This window comes from Petaurus breviceps, unplaced genomic scaffold, assembly GCF_028583685.1.
Source record: "Petaurus breviceps papuanus isolate PSGF00001 unplaced genomic scaffold, PetGlider_PUasm1.0 90804, whole genome shotgun sequence".
Taxonomy (NCBI): Eukaryota; Metazoa; Chordata; class Mammalia; order Diprotodontia; family Petauridae; genus Petaurus; species Petaurus breviceps.
The window spans coordinates 14719048-14738922 of NW_027187348.1; positions in this window are offsets into that span (position 1 = coordinate 14719048).

The window sequence follows — 19875 nt, forward strand, 5'->3', positions numbered from 1 at the left end:
TATCTATCTATCTATCTATCTATCTATCTATCTATCTATCTATCTATCTATCTATCTATCATCTATCTACCTACCTATTTCTTCCAAATACCATAATGCTAAGAAAGGTATCATGAGTTACAAATATCACATTTCCATGTAGAAATGTAAACAGTTCAACTTTAAAAAGGTTCTTAAATTTTCTCTTTCCTGTTTCCCTTTTAATGCTTCTCTTAAGTCTTCAATTTCTTATTCAGCTCTGATCTTTTCAGCAAGAAGGCTGGAAAGTCCTCTATTTTGTTGAATGTGGATTTCCCCTCCCCAGAAATTTTATACTCACTTTTTCTGGGTACATGATTCTTGGTTTTAATACTAGTTCCACTGACCTCCAGAATATTATTTTCCAAGCCCTCTCATCCCTCAATGTAGAAGGTGGTAGATCTTGTGCTATCCCAAATATGTTTCCAAAATACTGCAATATTGCAAAAAAACAAAAAAAAAACTTTTCTTCCTGGCTGCTTGCAATAATTTCTTCTTAACCCAGGAAGTCTGGAAATTGGCTACATTACTCCTACAAGTTTTCTTTTTGGGATCTCTTTCAAGAGGTGATCAGAGGATTGCTTCAATTTCTATTTTACTGTTTGCTTCTAGATATCAGGGCAGTTTTCTTTGATAATTTCTTTTTTTTTTAAGCAATTGGGGTTAAGTAACTTGCTCAAGGTTACATGGCCAGTTATTTCTGGGTGTGGTCCTGAGTATCTGAGCCTGGATTTGATCCAGGTCATCCCGACACTGGAGCTGGTGCTCTTACTCGCTGAGCTACCTGGCCGCCCCTAAGCAATTGGGGTTAAGTAACTTGCTCAAGGTTACACAGCCAGGTGTTTCTAGGTGAGTACTAAGTGTCTGAGCCCGGGATTCAATCTCTAGGTCTTCTCAACACTGGAGCCTGTGCTCTTACTCGCTGTGCTACCTAGCCACCCCACTTTGATAATTTCTTGAAAGATGATGTCTAGGATCATTTTATGATCATGACTTTCATATAGTTCAATGATTTTTAAATTATCTGCCCCTGCATTTATTTTTCAGGTCTGTGGTTATTCCAATGTGATATTTCTTTTTTTTTTTTCTATATTTTTTATGCTTTTGGTTCTGTTTTACAATTTCTTGATGTCTCATGAAGCCATTAGCTTCATTTGCTCCATTCTAAATTTGAAGGGTTTTTTTTCTTTAGTGAGCTTTTGGACCTCCTTTTCCATCTGGCCATTTTTTTTTAAGCATTCTTCTCCTCATTGAATTTTTGGACCTTTTTGCCATTTGGGTTAGTCTATTTTTTTTTTTAAAGCAATTGGGGTTAAGTAACTTGCTAAAGGTTACATGGCCAGTTATTTCTGGGTGTGGTGCTGAGTATCTGAGCCCAGGATTCAATCTCCAGGTCATCCTGACACTAGAGCTGGTGTTCTTACTCACTGTGCTACCTGGCCACCCCAGGGTTAGTCTATTTTTTAAGGTGTTATTTTCTGTCTTTTTTTTTTTTTGGTTCTCATTTAATAAACTGTTGACTTGCTTTTCATGGCTTTCTTATATCACTCTCACTGATCTTCCCAATTTATTCTCAATTTCTCTTCCTTATGTTTCAAAATTCTTTATGACCTCATAAATGAAATGCAACCAATTCATATTTTTCTTGGAGACTTTTGACATAGGAGCTTTGATGTTGTTGTCTCCTTCTGGTTCTGTTTTGATCTACTTTGTCAGGAAAGTAAAATTACTTAGTCTTAGTTTATATATATATATATATATATATATACTGTTTACTCATCTTCTCAGTCAAAAGGTTGACTTTCTAACTCCTTGTCAAAACTTCCAGTCAGGGTAGGGGTGGGGTAAGAGAGGGTGTATTGTCTCAGACTTCAGCTGTTTTGTATCAACCTCTGGATCCTCCACAGTCTGTGTGTCCAGAGCTCCAGAATCAGCCATATCTGCCCTTGCTGCTGCTGTATATTTGCTGTGACCTGTACTGCCCTCCAGTTGCATACAAATTTAGCCATAGCAACTCTATCTCCCAGGTCCCACAGAACTCCCCCACTTGACCCTACACACTCTTCTTGGTATATGTATGTGGAGAAGTCAGAGTTGCCGGTGGCTCAGTCTCCTAATCCCTGCTCCAAAACTTTCTCTATCCAGTCCAGCCAATGCTAGTCTGCATTTTGTTCCCAGTCTGGTGGGATATACCCATCCTGTTGGCCTTTCAGGATTGTCTTGGGGTAGAGATGTGTTTCACTATGCCATTTTGTGACTTCTGCAACTCTAGAATTGGTTTAGAGTCACTTTTACAAATATTGGAAGGTAGTTTGGTACCAAGTTCAGGTAAGTCACTGCTTTTACTCCACCATGTTGGCTCTGCTGTCTTTGAGGATTGTAAAACAAGTTTGTAGTTCTTATGAAATTGTAGTGCAGAGGTTGTTATTGTTCTGAATTTAACACATCTGGTTTTGTAAAGTTTTGGGAGCTATATTTCAATACTATGGTAATGGGTGGGGTGCTAATCCATTCCACAGTGGTCAGTCCAGGAGCTGCCTGCCAGCCTTTGCAGGGGCCTTTCTCCCCTGGTGCTAGGAGGACAGGCTAGCTGGGCCTGACTAAGAGGTCTCAGCCTTTCTTCGTCCCTCGCCCACCTGGGAACAGCTCAGCTGCCTCCACTTCAGCTCCATTGGCTGGCTCTTTGGTCTGTAATTTTCTTTCTCTGTTTTGTCTCTTCCTGATTTAGGTACCAGTACCATATTTGTGTCATAAAAAGAATTTGATAGGACCTATTTTTCTCCAATTTTCCTGAATCATTTGTTAAGTATTGGAGTCAATTGTTATTTAAATGTTTGGTAGAATTCACTAGTGGCCCTGGGGATTTTTTTCCTAGGGAGTTCACTGATGGCTTGTTCAATTTCTTTTTCTGAGATGAGGTGATTTAACTAGTTTACTTCCTCTTCAATTAGTCTGGGCAACTTTTATTTTTATAAATATTCATCCATTTCACTATGATTGTCAATTTTTTGTGCATACAATTGGGAAAAATAATTCCTAATTATTGTTTTAATTTCCTCTTCATTGGAGGTAGATTCACCCTTTTAATTTTTGATACTCGTAATTTGGATTTCTTTCTTTTTATCATATTGACTGATGGTCTATCAATTTTATTGTTATTTTCATAATACCAGCTCTTAGTTTTATTTATTAATTCAATAGTATTCTTAAATTTAATTTTTTTATCTCTCCTTTGGTTTTCATTATTTCTAATTTATTATTTAATTGGGGATTTTCAATTTATTCTTTTTCTAGATTTTTCAGTTGCATACCCAATTTATTCACCTCCACCTTCTCTATTTTATTTATGTATGCATTCAGGGATATAAAACTTCCCCTAAGAACTGCCTTTCCTGCATCACAATAGTTTTGGTATGTTGTCTCATTAGACATTCTCTTGAATGAAGTCATTGATTTTTTCTATAATTTTTGTTTGACCCATTCATTCTTTAGGATTAAGTTATTTAGTTTCCAATTAGTTTTTAGTCTATTTTCCATGGCCTTTTATTACTTATATACATTTTTATTGCATCATGATCTGAGAAGGATACATTTAATATTTCTGCCTTTCTGCACTGAATTGTGAGTTTTTTATGCCCTAGTACATGGTCAGTTTTCGTGTGTGTGCCATGTACCACTGAGAGGAATGTATATTCCTTTTTATCCCCATTAAATTTTCTCCAGAGGTCTACCATATCTATATTCTCAGAGATTCTATTTACCTCCTTAACTTCTTTCTTGTTTATTTTTAGGTTAGTTTTATGAAGCTCAGAGAGGGGGAGATTGAAGTCCCCCAGTAGTATAGTTTTGCTATCTATTCTTCCTCTAAATCCCTTAATTTCTCCTTTAGGAATTTGGAGGCTGTACCACTTGGTGCATAAATGTTTAGAAATGACATCGCTTCATTTTCAATTTTGCCTTTTAGCAGGATATAGTTTCCTTCCTTATTTTAATTAGATCTATTTTTACTTCTGATTTGTCTGAAATGATTGCTACCCCTTCTTTTTTCACTTTAGCTGAAGCATGATATGTTTTACTCCAGCTTTTTACCTTTACACTGTGTGTATCCCCCTGTTTCTAATGTGTTTTTGTAAACAGCATATTGTAGGATGATGGTTTTTAATCCATTCTGCTATCTGCCTCTGTTTTATGGGAGAGTTCATCCCCTTCACATTCACACTTATGATTACTATCTGTATCTTTCCCTCCATCCTATTCCCTCCCCTGTTTATGCTTTTATCCCACCCTTCTCCCTTCCCCTCTTTAAGAGTTTTTTTTTAAGTTTTCCTTTTCATCGATGCCTCCCTCAGTATTCCCTTATTATTAGCCCCCATCCCTTTTTGTAGCCTTCCCCCTTATTACTTCTTCCCTCCCTTCTAAACCCCCTCCCCTTTTTTTAGCCCTTCCCCCCTCCTACTCCCTGTGGAGTATGAGAGGTTTTTATACATAATGTAATATGTTAATTCTTCCTTGAACCAAGATTGACGAGAATAAATCTCATGCAATGCTCCTCTCCCTCCTCTCTTTCCCCATATTCTGATAAGTTTTATGTCTCTTCTCAATAGAGTCCTATACTTAACTGATTTGCTATTCCCTCCTTGTGCCAGAAACAATGAGGGAAAGGCTCATATAATGCTCATCTCCCTCACTTCTTTCCCTCTATTATAATGTTTTATGATGATTTGTGTGGCATAATTTACCCTTTTCTGCTTCATTCTTTCCTCTTCTTCCATTGCAGTCCCTTTGCAGGGGGGTTATAATAAGGTTTTTTATCATCACTTTATTTTGTAATTTATATCCACACCCTCTATTTATTTATATCCTTTTGAGATGTTGCCATAAGTATAGAATTCTTGATATAACAGATATCAGCTTCCTATATAGGGATGTAATCAGTTTTCTCTTATTGAATAACAAGTTGTGTGTGTGTGTGTGTGTGTGTTTTCCCTATTTACATTTCTATTTCTCTCTTGAGTCAACCATTAGATGCTGAATTTTCCATTGAGCTCTGGTACTTTTGTCAGGGAGATCTGGAAATCTGTTATATCATTGAATGATCATCTCCTTGTCTGGAAGAATATGTTAAGGTTTCCTGGTTAGGTGAACCTTGGTTGTAACCCTAGCTCTTTTGCCTTGCAAAAAATTGTATTCCACTTCCTCTGATCTTTCAGTGTAGAGACTGCCAGATCCTGTGTGATACTTACTGTGGTTCCATGATATTTGAATTGTTTCTTTCTGTCTGATTGTAGTATTTTCTCCTTTACCTGATAGTTCTGGAATTTGGCCCCAATATTTTGTGGGCTTTTCAATTTGGGATCTCTTTCAGGAGGTGTTCAGTGGATTCTCTCTATTTCTATTTTACCCTCTGGTTCTAGGATCTCAGGTCAGTTTAACCTGATGAACTCTTGGAAGTTGTTGTACAGGCTCATTTTTTCATCATGATTTTCTGATAAACCAATAATAATCAGATTATCTCTCCTGGATCTGTTTTTCAAGTGAGTTATGTTCTATTGAGATATTTTAACTCTTTTTCTAATTTTTCTTTCTTGATGTTTTGTTTGACTGATTTCTGGTTCCTCATAAAGTCAATAGCTTCAATTTGGTTGATTCTAATTTTAATGAATTAGGTTCAGATTTCATTTTCAGTTCTCTCATTTTTCTTTTTAAGGAGCTGTTTTCTTTGTGGTAATTTTTTTTCTAATTTTTTAATTTTGATTTTAAAAGAATTATTAATTTTGTCTTCTACCTCTCTAATTTTGTTTTCAAAGTTCTTTTTGAGCTCATCTAAGAATGCTTTCTGTGCTTGAGATCAGTTCATATTCCCTGTTGAGGCCTCAGTTGTGGCTTTGGCATCTGTCTCCTTCTGAATTTGGCTCTTGCTGCTCACAATAATAGGACTCTAATGTCTTTGACTTTGCAGTCTATTTTTTAAACATTTTGAGGCAGGGCCTTAGCCATGCCCTTCCTCTAGGGCTCCCAAGCCTTTACTGTTTAAAATTTTGCTCTGGAGCAATAATTACTGTGTTTTCAGGGTCAGAGGGGAGGATTGAAGCAGCCAGGGTTCTCTTTGCCATCCTGGTTTCTGGAAGTTCAGATAGGTGCTTTTTAAATTTTCCAGGCTGTGGGTTGATAGATCCAGGAGTAGCTGCTGCCACTGCCATGGACTCTGTATTTGTCTCTTACCCTGCTCTGTCATATCCTATCCCTGCAGTGATAGGCCTGGTAATGGCCTTTGTATTGGTGTATCAACTTGCCGCCATGTTGACCAGGCCTAGTCTAGGCTTCCATGTGCGGCCCCCACAACATCTTCCAGGCCTCGCCATCCATTTTGGGATCTCTTTCAGCAGGAGATCAGTGGATGCTTTAAATGACTCTTTTACCTTCTGGTTCGAGGACATTAATGCAGTTTTCCTTGATAATTCCTTGAAAGATGATATTCAGAAATTTTTTAATCATGGCTTTCACGTAGTCCAATGATTCTTAAATAATCTTTCCTGCATCTATTTTCCAGGTCAGGTATTTTTCTGATGAAGTATTTTCCATTTTCTTCTATTTTTTCATTCTTTTGATTTTGTTTGATTGGTTTTTGGTGTCTCATACAGTTATTTGCTTCAACTGGCCTAATTCTAATTTTTAAGGAATTATTTTCTTCAGTTACTTTTTGTCCACCCTTTTCCATTCCTCCACTTTTACTTTTTAAGGAATTGTTTTGTTCAGTAGGTTTTTTTTTTATTTAGTCAATTTTATTTTTGACTCAAATGCCAGAATACAAATACAGAATAGAGAAAAGAAATAAAAACATATCATAAATTTAAATACTGGATCTTAAATACAAAATAAGAATGGGGAAAATCATGTCATGTGCATAGTAGAACATAAGAGATGATTCAAAATATGTAACAATAAATTTTCCTTTCAAGAAAGCCTGTATAATAAATAATACACGTTGTGTTGAGAATTGTACATCTTTTCTTTGCTTTCTTATGAGTTTTCTTGTGTTCTTTGCTGTGCATTTTCTACATTGTTCTTTTTTCCCTTCCTCCCACCCAACCCCCAAAGACTAAAATTAAGTTTGGATATGTTTCTTTATAGATATAGACATAGACATATAGACATACATATATAGACATATACTTTCCCAAATAAATTCTTCTCCTGATCTTTGTTTTTTATGGTTGTGCCTGTTTTTTGTGTCCTATCCCTCCTTCCTCCTCTACTTTACTTCTACCTACTACCTTGTCCTCCTATTACTTGCCTAAACCCCTCAAATGATCACTCCCCTATCCTTCGTTTCCCACAAATCTAAACACCCTTCAATACCCCTATTTTACCTATTCCCTTACCCTCCCCTCTAAAGATCCCTCCCTTGTCCTCTCCCCACTCCCTTTACCCTACCATTTTATTTCTTCTGAATTCTGAAGATTTTTATACTCTTCTAAATATATATGTATTGTTCCCTCTTAAACCCATTGCCAATGAAAGCAGGTTAACAGAACTACCAGCCATTCTCCCCCATCTTGCTGCTCTGCATTATTTCTTCCTTTCATGCCTAATTTGTATAACATACTCTTTTTAGCTCTTCCTAAATGGTTTTACTTTTTAAATTCATTTTAGTTTCAGGTTTACCCCAATCTTTCTTATGAGCTACCGAATTATTAATAAGAATTTTAGACATACAATTTAAATACATAAAAAGTAAACAGTCTGTCTGTATGATTCCTTATAATCAGTCTTTGGTGTGTACCTTATATTTCTCTTGGTTATTGTATATCTATTCTTCTATTAAGTCCAAGATTTTTGTTTTAATTTTGGAAGTCTGGGAGTTTGTCAAATGTCCATTTTTATTCATTCAGGATAATACTTAACTTTGCAGGGTATTATATTTTCATCAAGAGCCTCAATTCTTTTGCTCTACCAATACCTATGATTCTTTAATGTCTCTGCTGTTAGGTCTTGTGTAATTCTAATTGTGAATAATGATAATAATAATGACACCATCATGTTTAAATTGTTTTAATCTTCATATATTTAATATTTTATCCTTGAGCTGGGGCTTTTTGGAATTTTGCTGATATTCTTATGAATTTTCCTCATAGGATCTCTTTTAAGTGGTGATTGATAAATTATTTTTCTGTTTCTGCTTTTCCTCCTTCTTCTAATGCTTTAGGACAATTTTCTCTAATTATTTCTCTTATTATTATATCAAGATTGCTTTTTTTATCATAACTTTCAGTTAGTACAATTATTTTTATATTATCTCTTCTTAATCTATTCTCCAAATATGATGTTTTTTTCTTATAAGATGTTTCATTTTCTCTTCTATTTTTTCATTATTCATATTTTGTTGATATATTTATTGATCTCTTATAATTTCACTGGCTTTACTTTGTCCAATTCTAGTTTTTAAGGTGTCATTTTCTTCCTTAACATTGTAGATCCCCTTTTATAATTGGTTGGCTTTCCTTTCATCCCCTTCTTGTTTTTCTTGGATTATTCTTATTTTCTTTGTAGTTTTTCCTCCATGTCTCTCATTTGATTTTTGAAGTCTTTTAATATCTTCTATGAATTCTTTTTGGACAGATGACTCTTTGACATTACTCTTTTTGGATTGCATTACTTCAATATCCTTTTCTGAAGATGAACCTCAGTCATCTCTATCATTGTAATAGCTTTCTGTGGCTGGATTCTTTCTCTTTTGCTTGTGCATTTTTTGTGTTAAAGCTTAATTTTTTTATCACCTCTAGTCCTTGTGTTTGTGACATAGTACTTCTTCCACCAGATGTTCAATTCTCCCCCCCCCCAGCTTTGTATCAAAGACATACCTCCAGCCTCCTATAAGTGGTCACTACCAGGGACTTTCTGCCCCACTGCTTCTGTACTCATTGGGTATGTCCTGGTTACTTCTCCCACCTGCTACTCTTCACAGCACAGCTGGGTCTGGTGTTTGTTTTCATTAGAGGTCCCCTGCATTTTCCCAGGCTCAAATGCCAAACTCTCCTCACTATCCTAGGGATAAAAGTTCCTGTAGTTTGGGCCAATGCATTCTCTCAAACCAACAAAACCCACGACTCCCTGCTTTTTTGTTAAAACAGAACCTAGCCTGGAGTTGTTTACTCTTCACAGGGACCAAACCTTTTCCTGGGATTTTTCTTCCAATATTCTCAAATTGTCCCAGGAAGACCCCAGTTGTCTCCCTATTCTTATTTATCTCCACCCACACTTTGTATACCTTAAGGTGCTATTTTAAATCTTTTGTGGGGGAAAATCTTCTGAGAATGTAATTTTCTGACCTACTCCACCATCTTCCCAAAATGCTCAGTTTTATTTTTTTTAAGAAATTGTTTTCTTCAGGCATTTTTTGTCCTTGCTTTTGCAAGCTATTGACTCTTTCTTGCATACCTCTCACTTCTTTATCCAATTATTCTTCTGTCTTTCTTATTACATTTACAAATTCATTCTTGAGCTCTTTCAAGTAGGTTTTTGGGGCTCAACTCTAAACATAGTGGCTCTGGCTTGGGCCCTATTTTCTGTACTGGGAGTAGGAGGTACTCCAAGAATGGAGAGATTAAGAGCAGGTTGTTTATTACAGCTCACTTTCCTCCATGCCCTGTACTCTGTGCTGGGAAAATGCATCCATTTGGAAAAGAGGAAGCTGCCTCGGTAGAACACCTCTTTGAAATTTTTTGTGAGTGCCTGAAACATGGAGAATGAAAACTGGCACAGGCATGTGTCCGTCAGCCACACAAAGGACATGGGGTATCCCCAATAAGGTGGAAAAGACCCTGCAGACTTTGGTGACTTGTCCAGGCCTGATGAGGTGTGAGTAGCACAACAATCCCCAAAGAGTGGCCTGGATTTGGCTTCTGTTGTTGGAAAAATGGCTAGAATGGGACCAGAAATTTCTCCTATCTTCTTAATGGAGGACAGAGTTTCTTTTGCTATAAGAAGATCTACAAAACAACTTTCCAGAAGACATTCTTAAGAAGCTGTATGAGGCCATACCACAAGATGATATCGGGCCTTTGACTGACAGCATTAGGAAGGGGGAAAATTGGTCACCCTAGCTCAGGACAAAAGCTGTTTCCAACCAACCTCTGGGACCTCCTGTGGTAGGCACATCCATAGGCACAGGCCCTGCTGGATCACTTGCTTAGAGAGGACAATGGCATAGAAACCTGTGGCTGACCTTTGCACAAACTTCTGATCAACTTTATTCAAAAAGTACTGAAGTCTCTAAAAGGTCCCAGTCCTATTGCCCCTGGGGTAGCCAATGATATCTGTCAGACTCTGCGTATACTTCGCTGCCCTGCAGAACCCCTTGGGTTTGAATGGCATCTCTTGTATGAGGAGCTGCCTAGAGCTTGTGAAACTGAAGATGGTCCCCTTCAAAAGGAGCAAGTATTGGGGTGCTTGATAAGGAGAGTTAGCTGGAGCCTGGTTGCCGTATATGGCTATGTCAATATCTATGCAGAACACATGAAGGAAAAACCATTGAGTTCTAAAACACTGGGAAAAGTTCCATCTCAACATCTGGATCCAGAGAAGGCAAAGTTCACTCTGTTCCCTAATCCTAATACAACACAGACTTGGGAGATGGCCCATTTTTATTGCTTGAGTAGCCATGAACACCTTATGGAGAAGATCGTGATGACAGCACTAACACTATTAAAGGAAGAAAACTTTTCAGGTCTGAGTTGCTTGCTGGAGAGAGAATTCAGGCCTCTCAGTCAACTACTTGTGCTTCTGGGATGGACTTATTGTTAGAGCTTGGAGTTGGCTAAGTTGTTGCTTGAGAACTTCCAGAGGACAGAACAGAATCAAGAGTGTGACAAGCTCCTCAGAGATGCCTGTGATAGTTTGTCAGCACATGTCAAGGTCCTAGAGTGGTGTCTGCAGCAAAACAGCTGGTGGATTACTTTGGAGACCATAAAGGAAACCACATCTACTTCATGTGCAGGTTAAGATCCTTAAAGATCTCAGTATGGGAGTATAGCAGAGGAGAGTTGGTATTTAACCTTGAGGCTGTGATAGATGATGGGATCGGCAGCTTCAATTTCTCTATTCAGCTGGTTGATTATGGGAAGCCTTGCTTCAAGCTTGGAAAACGAGTGGCAGAATCATTCTTTTCTCTACTGTGCATAGCCATGAATGTGCTTGGCTGCCAACGCAAAAGTGAAAATGATGTTACTAATAAAATCACACTAATGCTTGAATTCATGAAAGTTAAACTTGAATGTTGAGAATTGACTATGTCTGATAGCCAAGAATATATCTTATATAAAGGAACTCACTAAATATATGAGAAAAAAATCCATTTCAAAGGATATGAGCAAATAATTCTCAAAAGAAGACTTATAAGACATTAAAAATCCTCTGGAAGAATGCTTTGAATCCCCAGTAAAAGAGAAACACAAATAAACATATTCTGAGATTTTACCTCAAACTCAGCAATTGGTAACAATGACAAAACAGCATTATTAATTTTGAAGGGGTTCTGGTAAGACAGGAACTTTAATTGTGAATGATTCCAACCGTTCTAGAAAGCAATTTAGAATTATGCAAATTAAATATCCATATCCTTTGACTCAGAGAACCAGAAACAAAGTAGTTGTACAACTAATGAGGTGCAGGCTCTGGGAACCCCCTTGAACTCTGATTAAATCATCCCATTTTTGCATGAGGCCAAAAGCCATACATAGTTGCTGTACTCTGACCCCTGTTACTAGCCTACCCCTACATTGTCCATCTACTTCCCACCATTGAGCCTATCAAAATATTAATCCACCCTTGAACTAGCTCCAGGTAGTCTCTAGCAACTTCCCACCCTTAATCACTCATTGACCTCATCTGACTTCTCCTGAAGACCCTCCTCAAACTCCTCCTCTAGACCACCCCTAGATTCCTCCCACAACTTTCTGTATATAAAATCCCATCTTCCCTCTATGTGGGGTGAGAGTGCCATAGAATGACCTAGCACAGACTTACTCTGTGTCCAATACAAGTGAACTTTTAATAAACTTTACTATTCTTTGGCCAAGAAAATTCAAATGGAATTCATTCAGCAGGACCTGGCGTGTTGGTATTTTGGGTTCTCCAGAGCAACCCTAACCCTCTTTATGGGAAACCTCTTTACAGCTACCACAGAATGGTTAAACAAAAAAAATTGTACTTTAATGTAATAGAATATAACTCTGCTGTGGGAGATAATGAATTTGTTGAAGTATGGGAAGACATTATGAGAAAAAAATAAAGTAGAACCCATATGTGTGTGGATACATATATATATATATATATATATATATAACTAGACATATATATACACACGATTATTATAATAATAAATATGGAATAACAATGGTAAAACAACTGGAACTAAATATTATGAAATTTTAATGCTAAAAGGCAGTTAGGTGACACAAGTGATAGAGTGCCCAATCTGGAGTCAGGAAGACCCCTGTTACTGAGTTCAAATCTAGTTTCAGACACCAGCTGTGTGAACATGGGCAAGTCACTTAACCCTCTTTACCTCAATTTCCTCATCTGTAAAATGAGCTGGAGAAGAAAGTGGCAAACTGCTCTAGTATTGTTGCCAAGAAAACCTCAAACAGGGTCATGAAGAGTCGAACACAACTGAAATGACTGAACCACAAAAAATGATCATCAGGTTTGGTCCCTGCTATAACAACAAAAATAGCACCGATAATTATGACAGCTAGCATTTGTATAGTTCTTTAAGGTATTCAAAATGCTTTGCATGTGTTATTTTATTTGAATCTTATTTGGTCCTCACAACAATTTTCTACCTGTGGGGTAGAAAACAGATTATAAAAAACAAAATGAGTGAAACTCCTTTCACTTCTTTGCAAAGGTGGAGAATTAATTATGTTTGTGGAAAACTGTCTCTAAAACACTTTATATAATGTTAGACTTTTTTTTTAACCAGTTGGGGTTAAGTAACTTGATCAAGGTTACACGGCCAGTTATTTCTGGGTGTGGTGCTAAGTATCTGAGCCAGGATTCGATCCATCCCCTAGATCATTTGACACTGGGCGGTGCTCTTACTGGATGTGCTACCTGGCTACCCCTGTCAGACTTTTTCAACATAGTGTTTACCTTTGTTGAATTGTTGGGGTTTTCCCCCTTTTTTCTTTGTTGCAAGACAGCTCTCTTTGGAAGGGTGAGAGGGTGGTATACACTTGGAAATAAAGTGATGTTAAAGCAAAAATATCAAAAATTTTATTGAAATAAAGGTTTAAAAATTTAAAAAAAGGTTTTTGGGCTTGAGATCAATTCATTTTCTCCTTTGAGATTTCCGATGTCGATATACTGACAAAGTTGTCCCTTTTGACTTTGCATTTTGATCTTCCTGGTCACCATGGAAATTATCTAAGGTCAATGTTTACTTTTGGTCCTTGCTCATCTTCTTTGCCTATTCTGTGGCTTTGAAAGTGTAGTTCTCCTGAGGGAACACAGGAGGCACTATTCCAAGCTGGGAATCAGGGGCCTGGTCCCAGACTTTGTGTAGTGAGGCCTCAGTTACTGGCAGGTGGAGGTTGTAGGAGTCTATTAACTTACCTTGTCCTGAGCTGGGGTCCTAGTGGTGGTGTCCAGCATATGATGAGATCAGGTAGGGTTTTTCTGCATTTCCAAGAATGTGGATTTCTGGGCCATGTAGAGTGCCTGTTTGTGCTGGGCTGCAAAGAAGTACCTGGTAGTCTAACAGTCAGAATATGACTGGCTGCCCTGGGCTATACTGAAGGCTATACTGTGGAGGTCCAGCTATTGGAGGATCCCCATCCACCATGGGATTCACTGAAGCACATGGAGGTCTAAGCACTGAAGGTTACCTGGACACACAGTGCAGTGCTGAAGCATGTGGTGGTTCTCTGAAGTGGAGTCTGTTACTTCCCATGGCTATGCTAAAATATGTGGGGGCCCTTGGTGTTGACATTTACCTGCTCCACCAACTTGGAACTCAGAATCTCCTGGTGGCTTGCTGAGGTGTGGCTTGCTGGGATGCTTCCTATCCAGGAATTTGCTCCCTATGAACAAAGTGAGACAGATCTTTCTTGTTGATCCTTCAATTTTTGAGGCTACTCATTTGAGTAAAAGAGGAATGCAGCCAAGCATACATAGTGTCCATAAAAGTCGGTGGAAGTCTCTTAGTCACAGCACAAATCAGTAACCAAGGACCCAAGGTCCTTGCTTAGCAGGCTAGTGGCACAGCAGGCCATTTTTGGGACCTCCAGCCCAAACACAGAACATAAATTGCCATCCTTGGAGTCATGGCAGAGAGGCCAACTAGGCTGGACCACCCCAATAAAGTGGGCAAGCCACAAGTGCCTAAGGTTGGATCTGAAAGTCAGTGACCAGGTCTTTGGCCTGCAACACAAGATGCTTTGGACAATGTTCCCTATAACCCCGGAGCAAAGCTCAACTTTTAAAAATAAGCAAAAACAAAAAAGAGCCCTGAACATTGAAAGCTATTATTTCAACAGGGAAGATTAAAATACAAATTAAGAGGAGGAAAACAATGTCAAAATGTCTACAAGTGAAGCCTCACAGGTGAATATAAATTAGTCTCAAGATCAAAAAGTGTTCTTGGAAGAGCTCAAAAAGGATTTTTTAAATCAAGTAAGAGAGGTAGAAGTTGGAAATGAAATGAGAGTTATGGAGGAGAATAATGAAAAAAAAAGAATCAATACAGTCGAAAAGTAGGCACAAAAATAGTCTAAAGAAACCACTTCTTAAAAAAAAAAGAATAAGCACAATGGCAAAAAATACATCCACTGAAGAAAACAGCTCCTGTAGAAGTCAAATTTGTCAAATAGAAAATGAAGTACTGAAGCTAACTGAAGAAAATAATTTCGGAAAAAATAGAATTGGGCAAGTGGAAGCTAATGACTCTATGAAGCATCAAGAATCAAACAGAATCAACAGAATGAAGATAGAAGAAAACATAAAATATCTCATTGAAAAAACAATTTACCTGGAAAATCGATCCTGAAGAGATAATTTAAGAATTATCTGTCTACCTGAAATCCATGATCAAAAAAGAGCCTAGACATCTTTTATTTTTTTCCCCAAAAATTATGAAGGAAAACTTCTCTGATATACTAGGACCACAGGGTAAAATAATCATTGTAAGAATACACCAATCTCCTTCTGAAAGTGATTCCAAAGTGAAATCACCAAGAAATATTGTACCAAAATCCCAGAATTATTAGATCAAGGAGAAAATACAGCAAGCAGTCAGAAGCAAACAATTCAAATATCAAGGAGACACAGTCAGGATTTTATATGAGTCTCCTTTAAGTGAGATAATTTAGCCCATTGTACCTTTCCCTTTCTCCCAGTGCATTCCTCTCTCATCCCTTAAATTTTATTTTTTAGATATCATCCTTTCATATTCAATTTAGACATGTACCCTCTGTCTATACTCATATCTGCCCTAATAATGAGAAAGTTCCTATTAATTACAAATATTATTTTCCCATGTATGCAAGTAAACAGATTAAAGTTATTAAATCCACTATGATTTCCCTTTGCTATTTATCTTTTTATGTTTCTCTTGAGCCTTTTATTTGAAAGTCAAACTTTCTATTTGGCTCTCATCTTTTCAAGAAAACTTGAAAGTTCTCAATTTCATTGAATGTCCATTTCCCCTCCTGAAAGATTATACTTAGGTTTGCTGGGTAGGTGATTATTGATTGTTATCCTAGCTTTTCTTGCAAGATCCTATAATGTAGAAGCTGCTAACTCTTTTGTTATCCTGATTGTGAATTCATGATACTTGAATTATTTCTTTCTGATTGCTTGAAATATCCTCTCCCTGATCTGTGAGCTCTGGAATTTGTCTAAAATATTTCAGGCAATTATCATTTTGTGGTCCTATAAGGAGATGATGTATCGATGGGTCCTTTAAATTTTTATTTTACCCTCTGTTTCCAGAACATCAGGGCAGTTTTCTTGAAAGATGACATCTAGCATCTTTTTTTTTATCCTGGCTTTGAGATAGTGTAATAACTTTAAAATTATCTATCCTGGATCTAATTTTCAGGTCAATTGTTTTTCCAATGAGATATTTCACCATTTATTTTTTTATTTTCATTATTTTGTTTTTGGTTCATTGTTCCTTGATTTCTCATAAAGTCATCAACTTCCATTTGCTCAATTCTAATTTTTTTTTCCTTTTTGGAGGGCAATTGGGGTTAAGTAACTTGCCCAAGGTTACATGGCTACTTTTTTATGTGTGGGGGTGTTAAGTGTCTGAGGCCAGAACCAAACTCAGTTCCTCCTGATTCCGGGGCTGGGGCTTTACTCACTGCACCACCTAGTCGCCCTCAATTCCAATTTTTAAGAAATTATTTTGTAGAGGGGTGGCCAGGTAGCACAGCAAGTAAGAGCACCAGCTCCAGTGTTTAGAATACCTGGAGATCGAATCCCGGGCTCAGACACTTAGCACTCACCTAGAAACACCTGGCTGTGTAACCTTGAGCAAGTTACTTAACCCCAATTGCTTAGGGGCGGCCAGGTGGCTCAGCTCTTACTCCAGTGTCTTGATGACCTGGATCAAATCCGGGCTCAGATACTCAGCACCACACCCAGAAACAATAACTGGCCATGTAATCTTGAGCAAGTTACTTAACCCCGATTGCTTTAAAAAAAAGAAATTATTTTGTTCAGTGAATTTTTGTGCCTCTTTTACTATTTGACCAATTCTGCTTTTCAAGGCATTCTTCTCCACATTGGCTTTTTAAACCATTTTTTACCATTTGGTCTAGTCTATTATTTTTTTTCCTTTTTAGGTTTTATTTTCATCTGTATTTTTTGTCTCCTTGACTCCTATTGACTCCTATTGAGTGTTCTTTTCATTATTTTCTTAGATTACTCTCATTTATCTTCCCAATTTTTCTTATATTTTTCTTAGTTGATTTTCAAAATCCTTTTTGAACTCTCCCATGGCCTAAAACCAATGCATGTTTTCCTTAGAGACCTTGGATGTTGGAGCTTTTATTTTGCTACCTTCTTCTGAGTATGCGTTTTGATCTCCCTTGATAGCATAGTAACTTTTTCTGGTCAGAATATTTTTTTCTGTTTGCTCTTCTTTCCATACTATTTTTTTTTTTCATTTTTATTTTGAAATTAACATTCTTGAACTTAACACCTAGTTCTTTTTGGCATCTTGCACATAGTAGATACTCATAAATGTCTTTTATTTTTAATTGTGTTGGATGTGAACAAATAAAACTAATGATATTTACATTGTATCTTACTGGCAGAATTCTCCTGAAGAAAGTTCTTTGTAAACTTTAAAGCACTCTAAACACCAAAATATTTTTATTTTTATATTGTAATTACATTAAAATAGCATTTCAAATGGTATTTATTTTATGATGATTGAGCATATGTTTAGATGAATAGGCTACATCAAATGTGATGAACTGATAGGATTTCTCCCTTCTTATTTGGAGTCTGAAAACATTTAACTTTATCTGGACTATACATCTTCAATTTGATAGTCACTCAAGTTATCCCATCTACATCATAGTTACTCTTAGTTAATCAATGTAAAGATATATCTGTGCCTCAAATGTCAGTGAGAAAGTAGAGTGCTCTACCTGCAGGCTGATCTCTGTTCTTATTCACAGCTCATAATGACAGGTATATCTTTTGGCTGCACAATGTCTCAGAGATGGAATGTCATGACCAATGAGGTCATATATTTTCGGAAGTGTGAAGAACCATACCAGATGTCAGCTTGCAGGTAAGGTGCTACACTACAACTAATACATGGGTAAAGTAATTATCTTTCCTGTCAGTGCAATGTGCCATGAAATTTTCTATGGCAATTGCATATGTTCAAGAAAACCCAAAACTTGTTTACGTGTGGAACCAAATGCCATAAAGATTTTGGTCTCAGTGGGATTAGAAACCCCCTTTTTAATGGAAAAGGTATCAGGGTATCAGTGCCTTAAACAGGAAATACTGATTTTAGTATTTTTCTCTGAAAAAAGACTGTACTTCTTGCTTTTGTGGATCTTTTTGCAAAACTATGATTTAGCATTTTGGTGTATGTCTGTGTATCTAGACATGTACCAGTGTAGCTATGTAAATTTGCAGACATGTATATGTAACACATATGCTTTCTAACTAGATATGTCTATAACATAATTATTCTTATTATTATATAACCAATAAGCCATACTTCACATACATAATGGACCCTACATCACATTCTAGTTATCCATCTCAGCTCTCAAATGTTCAAAATGATCTATGATCTCATTGATTTGGTAGTTCCTCTGCAAATTGACTGAAATCCATCCATACTTTCTGATGCTTGCTCATGTTTTCCTGTCCTCCCACAAGTTTACCAATATGTAGAATCTTGTTGTCTTCTGACATTTGGAGGTACCATTGGATCATTTTGATTTTCTGTCTGTTATTGTTTACTTTTGCTGTACCATCAATAAATCTTCTATTTCTATCCTATAAGTCCTTCATGACACCTTTTAATATTGTTCTTTTTAGGAGTTCGAACTTGGTTATATGTTGCAGATTTCTCATACCCACCATGTGTATTTACTGTCACCTACATGACACTAATTTTTAGCTCTTCTGAGACGGTTGCACTCAATGTCTTGTAGCCACATGGAAACAACAGTAGAATTTAAATACTGAATATATATATATATATACACACACACACATACACATATACATATATATGTCTGTGTGTATACACACATTTGATTTCATGAAATGAACATTATTGAATACAGGAACTTTTAAATTTCCTAACAGTAATATAGCATACTTCTTCCTATTCAATGCTGAGCCCAACTTGTTATCTGTACACTCTGTCCCAGATATACATACTGATGGACAACTAAGATAGTGTCCACCAGAATGTGAAATGACAACTAGACAATAAAGATTATTCATCTATTTGGTCTCTCTTGTGTGATTAGATAGCTCAGACATCTTTTAATAATTACATAATTACTTTGACTAGCATAATTATGTATGAATTTCATGAAGTCCTGAAATGTTTTGGAGTGTGGTTCAATAAGCAAAATGTATTCTATAAACAGGAAAATACCACAGACCTTACCAGCTACCAACACCAGTGAATTCTTCTTTTACTTGTCTTTTGCCTTGGATCTTCTCTCTCACAGTGATGAATACTATTGCAAACATACTATCTCTTTCCCCCACCCCCCAGAGGACCATTGAACATTTGAATTAGTACACAAAGATGTGTTTGAGCTCTTTGCATAAATGTGGTATGTTCTTATCAAAAGTATACATGATTTGATTTATTGTTGTAAAATAATGTGTTCTATTCGTATGCCAAAATTGAATATCAACAAACTATATTTTTAAAAACAAAATATGCTTGACAGTAAAGCAATATTCTTTAACGTAAATATAGTTCCATTTATTATGGTTTGTAGTGTTCCTGAAAGCATATCAATGCAATAAATTAAGGATGAAAATTACATTTTTTAAATGTAATAATTTTTTAAACCTAAGAGATAAATTTAAGATTGAATACTGATATATCTCAGACCAAATCAATCAATAAGTCAATTATCATATATTTAGAGCCTATAAGAAAGGAAGGAATAATAATTCTGCAAAAATATCTCTTTTTACATAGGACCCTAGATTTAGTTAGAAAGAATGTTAGAAAGCAAGTTGTCCAGCCCCCTCATTTTACTTTTAAATCATGACAATAAACTATTGTATGCTACAGGCAGAAAATTGAGAGAGAGAGAGAGAGAGAGAGAGAGAGAGAGAGAGAGAGAGAGA